Here is a 9390-nt window from a genome sequence, read left to right as displayed (position 1 = left end):
CGCGCAGTCACCACAGCGGAAGTAGAGTTGGTGATGCGTGTAGCCGATCTCCCGGGCCGTCTCCTCCTCGCGTTGCCGATCTCCCGCGAACAGCGAAGACCCGTGAACAGTGATCTCCCGCGAACGGCACCTCGCGGTTCCCTCGAACGGTTCGTCCAAGCTCCGCAGATGCGATGCCTCCAAGGTATCCACACGTACGGGGAGCAGCGTCGAGCGGCGGACTGCTAGGTCCGGTCGCGCGGCATGGGCATGGGGAGTGGCGGTGGCTAACCAGGGTTCAATCCGATCAACCCTAAGTGGTGTGCCCACTCCCCTTTATATAGACCTCCGAGGTGGGCTCAACACTTGAGCCCACTAGGAGTCCACATCCATTTTCCACTCAGATCCAATCCGAATGGGTTGCAGCCCCTTAAGTGTGCGACCCTATAGGTTCACGTACACATGGACACGACCAGAGTCGATAGTTGGTAGCGGCTCCTAGCAGAACGTGCCAACTCCCATGTGGGCGTAAAGTCGTTTGACGAACCTCAACAATGTGGCATATGAAACATTCCTTTTGCCTCACGATATTTGTTCTCGAGCTCAAGGCGAGTACTTGTCACCCTTGTGTTAGCTCGACCTCTCTTCTCGAAACCATGATACAGATTCCCGAACTGGGTTAACACTTAACCCAAGTCGCATGGCCATGCTTTCCGAATCTGATCACTCGAGTGGGCCCAGAGAATATCTCTCCAAATAGGAGGGGCAAATGCCATCTTGGTCAACCATGTCTCGCGGCATGTCTCACGACTCACCTGAAAGCTACCTTTATAACTACCCAGTTATGGAGTAGCATTTGATAGACCCTAAGTGAGTCGATCCTCATCCCGAGAACATGCGAGGACCTCAGGTCTAGGACATGGCATAGACATTGCACTTGAGACTAACAGATGACTATATCTCGCTGTGTCTCAAAGTGGGTCTGTCCGGCTCGGTGATCTCCATCCCCGAGCCCATACTATCGGTTTAGCATCTCCATGCACATGACTTGTGAAACATAGTCATCAACCGAGTCGTATACTAGTCAAGGATATGTGTCCGCATAACCTTATCAACTAGTGGACCATTAAAACATCATACAATACATAGTTCCACAAACAAGTCACATACTTATTGATACATATCATTGATGATGTTCAAGGACAATACAAAGGACTCATGAATACATATGGAAATATCATCATCACATGATTGCCTCTAGGGCATATCTCCAACAGTCTCCCACTTGCACTAGAGTCAATCATTTAGGCATTGTATGCCCATGGAGCTCATGTGCGCCTCATGCTTCGGACGTGGGAGAGGCTTCGTCAATGGATCAGCAACATTTGCATCCGTGTGTACCTTGCATATGTTTACATCACCTCTTTCGACAATGTCGCGAATAAGGTTAAAACGCCTGAGTATGTGTTGGGTTTTATGATGGTTCCGTGGTTCCTTGACTTGCGCAATGGCACCACTATTATCACAATAGAGGTCCAATGGATTAGACACGCCCTCAACCACACCAAGATCAGATATAAAATTCTTCACGCAAACACCTTCTTTTGCCGCTTCAAAAGCCGCAATGTACTCGGCCTCTGTTGTAGAATCAGCTACCGTATCTTGCTTGGAGCTCCTCCAGCTCACTGCTCCTCCGTTCAGAATGAACACAAACCCAGATTGCAGTCGACTATCATCCCTATCTGTTTGGAAACTAGCATCGGTGTAACTATTTACAACGAGCTCATCCTCACCTCCATAAACCAGGAACATATCCTTAGTCCTTCTCAAGTACTTAAGGATATTCTTAACCGCTGTCCAGTGACTCTTCCCTGGATCAGCCTGGTATCTGCCCACCACGGTAAGAGCAAAACTAACATCGGGACGAGTACATACCATAGCATACATGATGGACCCAACAGCCGAAGCATACGGAATCCCATCCATGCGTCTTCGCTCATCAGGAGTCGTAGGACTCTGAGTCTTGCTAAGACTAATGCCATGTGACATGGGCAAGAAACCTTTCTTGGCATCTTGCATGTTGAACCGCTTCAACACCTTGTCAATATACGCACTCTGGCTTAATCCAATAAGCCTTCTCGATCTATCTCTATAGATCTTGATTCCCAAAATGTAAGCTGCTTCTCCCAAGTCCTTCATAGAAAAACTATTTTTCAATGAGTCCTTGACAGATTCAAGCATTTGAACATCATTTCCAATCAATAATATGTCATCCACATATAAGATCAGAAATGCAACTGAGCTCCCACTGACCTTCTTGAATACACAATGATCACGGTCATTCTTGATGAAGCCAAACTCTTTGACAGCTTCATTAAAACGAATGTTCCAATTCCGAGATGCTTGCCTTAATCCATAAATGGATCTCTGAAGCTTGCATACCATGCTAGACTTCTTTGGATCGACAAAACCCTCGGGTTGTGTCATATACACATCCTCGGTTAAATTTCCATTAAGGAAAGCCGTTTTGACATCCATCTGCCATATTTCATAGTCGAAATATGCCGCTATAGCAAAATGATCCGAATTGATTTAGGCATCGCTACCGGTGAGTAAGTCTCATCGTAGTCAACTCCTTGAACTTGTCGATAACCTTTAGCAACAAGTCGAGCCTTATGGACTGTGACATTTCTGTCCATATCAGTTTTCTTCTTAAAGATCCACTTGCACTCAATGGCTCGAACGCCATCTGGCAGATCAACCAAGTTCCAAACTTGATTGTCATCCATGGACTTTAATTCGGATCTCATGGCCTCAAGCCATAACTCGGAATCAGGGCTCTCCATCGCTTCCGCATACGTAGTCGGCTCGTTGTTCTCCAAGAACAACACATTGCAGTCATGCAAATTGTGTAACCTTTCCGACCTCCGTGGAACCGGTGTCGACTCCACTACGGGTTCCCTGACTAACTCCGGTGTGACAGTATCACCTACTGGAACGTCCCCGTGTGGTTCTCGAATTTCTTCTAGTCGGACCGTCCTCCCACTAGCCTTCCGATTGAGAAACTCTTTCTCAAGGAAAACTCCATGTCGAGCGACAAACACTTTGCCCTCTTCACGGTTGTAGAAGTAATATCCCAAGGTTTCCCTTGGATATCCCACGAATATGCACTTGTCCGATTTGGGTGTGAGCTTATCCGACTGGAGTCGCTTGACATATGCTTCACATCCCCAAATTTTCAGAAAAGACAAACTGTGACTCTTCGCAGTCCATATCTCATATGGTGTCTTATCTACGGACTTAGATGGTACCCTTTTTAGTGTGAAAGCTGCAGTTTCTAGAGCGTATCCCCAAAATGACAAGGGTAAATCCGACTGACTCATCATCGATCGGACCATGTCCAACAGGGTCCGATTCCTCCATTCTGACACACCATTTCTCTGTGGCGTACTCGGAGGAGTCAGTTGTGGAACTATTCCGCGATTCTTCAGATGATCATCAAACTCCTGGCTCATATACTCACCGCCACGATCAGATCGTAGAAGTTTGATTTTCTTGCCGAGTTGATTTTCCACTTCGTTCTGAAACTCCTTGAACTTTTCAAAAGTTTCTGACTTGTGCCTCATCAAGTAGACATATCCATATCTACTCAAGTCGTCGGTGAAAGTCACGAAGTATTTGAAACCACCTCTGGCTGCCGTGCTCATTGGTCCACATACATCACTATGTATAAGTTCCAACAACTCGGACGCCCTCTTGCAACTCTTTGCAAAAGGAGTCTTAGTCATCTTACCGAGTAGGCAAGACTCGCATGTCTTGAATGATTCAAACTCAAACGAAGTTAGAATTCCATCATCATGTAGCTTCTTCATGCGCTTTTGACTAATGTGTCCTAGTCGACAATGCCAGATGTAAGTCGGATTTATCTCATTAGGCTTATGCCTCTTGACATTTATGTTATAGACTGATTCACCTTCAAGATCTAGGATAAATAACCCATTTACAACGGGTGCAAAGCCATGAAACATATTATTCAAGTAAATAGAACAACCATTGTCCTTAATACTGAATTCATAACCTTGTCTCATCAAACATGAGGAAGAAATAATGTTTCGACTCAAAGCAGGAACATAATAAACTATCAAGTTCCATTACAAATCCTGAAGGTAAATTAAGTTGCATAGTGCCGACGGCCAATGCAGCAACTCTTGCTTTATTCCCGACGCGAATGTCAACTTCTCCTCTTGCGAAATTCCTAGTTCTGCTTAGCCCCTGCATCGAGTTGCATATGTGAACAACCGATCCGGTATCATATACCCAAGAGCTAATAGAAACATCAGCAAGATAAATATCTATAACATATACAACAAGTGTACCTGAAGAAGAAGTCATACTTCCAGTCTTCTTGCCCTTCTTGGCAAGCCACTTGCTACAGTTCCTTTTCCAGTGTCCGGGTTCCTTGCAATGAAAGCAAATACTCCCCGAAGCTGTCCCTGACTTAGGCGCAGCGGCTGTAGTTGGAGTTGCCTCCTTCTCTTTGCCCTTTGCCTTAGCCTTTTTCTTGGACCAGCTCTTCTTGAACTTAGCCAAGTTCTGCACCATCAACACTTGACGATGTGTACCTTTCTTGATATCCTACTCTGCCACTTTGAGCATCCCATGCAATTCAGTGAGCTTCTTTTCCATCCCATGCATATGGTAGTTCGAGATGAACGGCCCATAGTTGTCCGGAAGAGAACCCAGAATTGTATATGTGGACAACTCATCCCCAAGTGGGAAGCCCAGCCTATCCAGAGCTTGCATGTACCCGATCATCTTCATCACATGCGGGCTCAGTGGATCACCCTCTTTCAGCTTACAATCCATCAAGGATCGCCAGACGTTGAACCTTTTGGTCCTAGCCTGCATTTGAAACATGCTCTTAAGGTTCTCGATCATATCGAAAGCCTCAATATTTTCGAACTGCTGCTGCAGATCGGGCTCCATAGAAGCCAGCATGAGACAGCTGATCTCGTTTGATTCATCAACGAGTTTCTGGTAGGCATTTTTGGTTGTGGCATTAGCATTATCGGCAGGTTCCTCTGGAAGCAGATTCTCTAGAACTTGTTCCGTTTTCTCATGCCTAAGAACAATTCTCAGGTTTCTATACCAGGTGGTAAAGTTTGTTCCATTCAATTTATCTTCTTCCAGGATTGATTTCAACGCAAAAGGGGTAACTTGAGCAGATGGTGCCATTGATCCACAACAGAAATATGCAAAACACTAAGACATGTATTCATAAAGAGTAATTCATATTAAACATTTTAATAAGATCATTACTCCCACTAAAATCAACATCCCTCGGTTGATACTTAGTGATTCAAGATCCAAGATCAACATGTCAACTAGTGAGCTTTTGCATCACCGCTAGAGGACAAGATCACTCGGTAAGCAACTCTTGCTAATCGTATCTGCATACGACTCTTGTTGCTGGGGACATCTCATGCCTCGCCAACTCCTATGCCTCGTAGCCCAAAACTGTTTTGATAGCCACGACAAGTCAACCAATGCTCCGCGTGTAAGTGTCCGACACAAACCCATCACTTCAAGGAGATCTAGTGGCACCCTAATTTCATAGGCCCGCCACTAAATATACTTGACATGTGAAGGTGCAGCAATTGGGGAGGCATTTGTACTTGACATTCTTTGAGGGATCACCCTACTTAAAACATCTACCATGCAAAAGGAAGGGTGCATAAAAGGGATAAACTTTCACAGGCAGTTTATGTATGTGTGATATGGTATAGCCCCTTTTCACAGCGCGTGGTGATCTCCATCTCCACGTGCGCAGTCTGCCCATGCATGGTTGTCCTCGTGGTTATCTCCATCTCCACGCCATGGTGTCAACCGCCAAGTGTTACATAAGATACTATGCTATTAAAAACTAATAGCTACTGAAAGTAAATTACATTACATGGCTTCTCATGTTGACACGCAGGTCATTAATACAATAATGGGACAACCATATGGCTCCTGCCGGTTGCCGCACTCATGACACGCAGGTCATGAAACAATAATATACAAGCAACATACATGGGCTATACCAAACCACAGTCATTCCCTGCAAAAACGAGTCAGACGTTCTACCGCCGAAGATAAAACCTTCTGAAACTCTATCTTCCAAGCGGATTTTGGCCTAGCTAGAAGCGCCGAAATCCTTTTCCAGAATTTCACCGCTAATCCAACTTTTCGTTAGCTTCAGTTTGACAGGTCGTGGAGAAAAATCGGAGTTTGTATGCAAAAGTTACAGCCGTTTTACCGAGACCGCTCCAACAGATTTCAGCACCGCGGAAATCACATTTCCAACGTGTTGATCTATGTTCCGATTCGATCAATCTCATTGATCTTCGCGTGCTGCATCCGGATTTACGTTCCACTGTCTACCCCAATGGCGGACAACCGACCGGTAGGGGTAAGTCATGTCACGACCTCTGCATCACGATCACGGAAACAAGATCACGAAACCAACCTTCAACACTGACATGCGCGACCGATCTCATCGACCCGCACCTGAACCGATCTACATATCTCATATGCATATCATCGAATCTATCACCACACAGCGGAGGCTCTGATACCACTGTTGGAACATGCGTACGCTACGCTAGCGCCAAATAAAATTTTCTACCACGCACCCAAGATCATGCTGCTGGAAATAGATCACGGGAACGGGTTTACCACTAGACGCGCAGTCACCATAGCGGAAGTAGAGTTGGTGATGCGTGTAGCTGATCTCCCGGGCCGTCTCCTCCTCGCGTTGCCGATCTCCCGCGAACAGCGAAGACCCGTGAACGGTGATCTCCCGTGAACGGCACCTTGCGGTTCCCTCGAACGGTACGTCCAAGCTCCGCAGATGCGATGCCTCCAAGGTATCCACACGTACGGGGAGCAGCGTCGAGCGGCGGACTGCTAGGTCCGGTCGCGCGGCATGGGCATGGGGAGTGGCGGTGGCTAACCAGGGTTCAATCCAATCAATCCTAAGTGGTGTGCCCACTCCCCTTTATATAGACCTCCGAGGTGGGCTCAACACTTGAGCCCACTAGGAGTCCACATCCATTTTCCACTCAGATCCAATCCGAATGGGCTGCAGCCCCTTAAGTGTGCGACCCTATAGGTTCACGTACACATGGACACGACCAGAGTCGATAGTTGGTAGCGGCTCCTAGCAGAACGTGCCAACTCCCATGTGGGCGTAAAGTCGTTTGACGAACCTCAACAATGTGGCATATGAAACATTCCTTTTGCCTCACGATATTTGTTCTCGAGCTCAAGGCGAGTACTTGTCACCCTTGTGTTAGCTCGACCTCTCTTCTCGAAACCATGATACAGATTCCCGAACTGGGTTAACACTTAACCCAAGTCGCATGGCCATGCTTTCCGAATCTGATCACTCGAGAGGGCCCAGAGAATATCTCTCCAAATAGGAGGGGAAAATTCCATCTTGGTCAACCATGTCTCGCGGCATGTCTCGCGACTCACCTGAAAGCTGCCTTTATAACTACCCAGTTACGGAGTAGCGTTTGATAGACCCTAAGTGAGTCGATCCTCATCCCGAGAACATGCGAGGACCTCAGGTCTAGGACATGGCATAGACATTGCACTTGAGACTAACAGATGACTATATCTCGCTGCGTCTCAAAGTGGGTCTGTCCGGCTCGGTGATCTCCATCCCCGAGCCCATACTATCGGTTTAGCATCTCCATGCACATGACTTGTGAAACATAGTCATCAACTGAGTCGTATACTAGTCAAGGATATGTGTCCGCATAACCTTATCAACTAGGGACCATTAAAACAATCATCATACATAGTTCCACAAACAAGTCACATACTTATTGATACATATCATTGATGATGTTCAAGGACAATACAAAGGACTCATGAATACATATGGAAATATCATCATCACATGATTGCCTCTAGGGCATATCTCCAACACAACATACATGACTTTGCTGTTAGAGTTGCAACTAGAGGAGGTCAAATGACTCGGGAACCACTTTATCCTAAGGGACACCCATAGAAAATTGAACAATACTCACAAAGAAATAACACTAGTGCACCTAGTCCTTCTAAAAAGAAAAAGAAAAAGAAAAATGATAGGACTTTGCATGCTTCTAGTGAACCTGATATAGAAAACCTCCTGATAATGATAATGAAACTTCTATCTCTGATGCTGAAACTCAGTCTGGTAATGAACACACACCTTCTGATAATGAAAAGATAATGATGAGGTTCATGAAGACACTCAACCAAATAATAAAGAACCAGACAATGATGTTGAGATAGAACCACCTGTTGATCTTGATAACCCACAACCAAAAAATAAAAAGTATGATAAAAGAGACTTTGTGACTCGAAAACACGGTGAAGAAAGAGAACCGTGGGTTCAAAAACCTATGCCCTTTCCACCTAAGTCAACTAAAAAGAAAGATGATGAAGAATTTGAACACTTTGCTGAAATGTTGAGGCCAGTCTTTTTGCGTACTCGCTTGACTGATATCTTGAAAATGTCTCCTTATGCAAAATACATGAAAGACATCATCATCAATAAGAGAAAAATACCGGAAGCTGAAATCTCCACTATGCTTGCTAATCTTCTATTATATTATTAAAACAAGAGTCAAACAAACCATCACAATCGTCCACATATGTTAAAAATATATGATCCACTAATTCTAATATTAACGGTTGAGATTAAAAGATAAGGAACGTAACGTGCAATAATAATTGGGTACAAATTAAAAGGTTGTCACGTTAAAGTGCACAACTGGCCCATGCAGGTCGTACAAGGAAAACTTGAGTTCTAATCCATCACGTGTCTACATGTTAACAAACATTAAATTGCACAAGCGGCCGGTCGGCCAGATCATGCAGGTTGTACAAGGAAAACTTGAGCTATAATCCATCACGTGTCTACATGTTAACAAACAAGTTGTGTCATAATAGGACATGTACAGGAAACAATAGGAGATATTGGATTGCCATGTTGTATTTTCTCATGGGCTTTTCTCACGTGCACACCACCGTGTATTAATTTTTTTTAGGGAAACTTGATCCACCGTGTAATAAGTGTCTCTCAAAAGTTGTCCAATTAAAAAAAAGAATACTACCCAGCTGGCCCACGGCTCAACATGGACTCGGACATGCCTCTTTTCCCTTCGGTCTATAGCTTCATGTAACGACACTAGCCACTAAAAAAAGGCATGCTACTGAAATATTATACAAATAGAAAAAACTAAACAATAATGTAAGAATATGATTTTTTTTGGGGGGGGGGGGGGGGGAGTGACACATGGCATCCACTTTAAGAAAATACTAAGACTACAAAAAAATCAATAAATATTGTGAGTGTTTACGAAAATAATGCAT

This window comes from Aegilops tauschii, chromosome 4 (genome assembly GCF_002575655.3).
Source record: "Aegilops tauschii subsp. strangulata cultivar AL8/78 chromosome 4, Aet v6.0, whole genome shotgun sequence".
Lineage (NCBI taxonomy): Eukaryota > Viridiplantae > Streptophyta > Magnoliopsida > Poales > Poaceae > Aegilops > Aegilops tauschii.
This window is presented reverse-complemented; position numbering follows the sequence as displayed.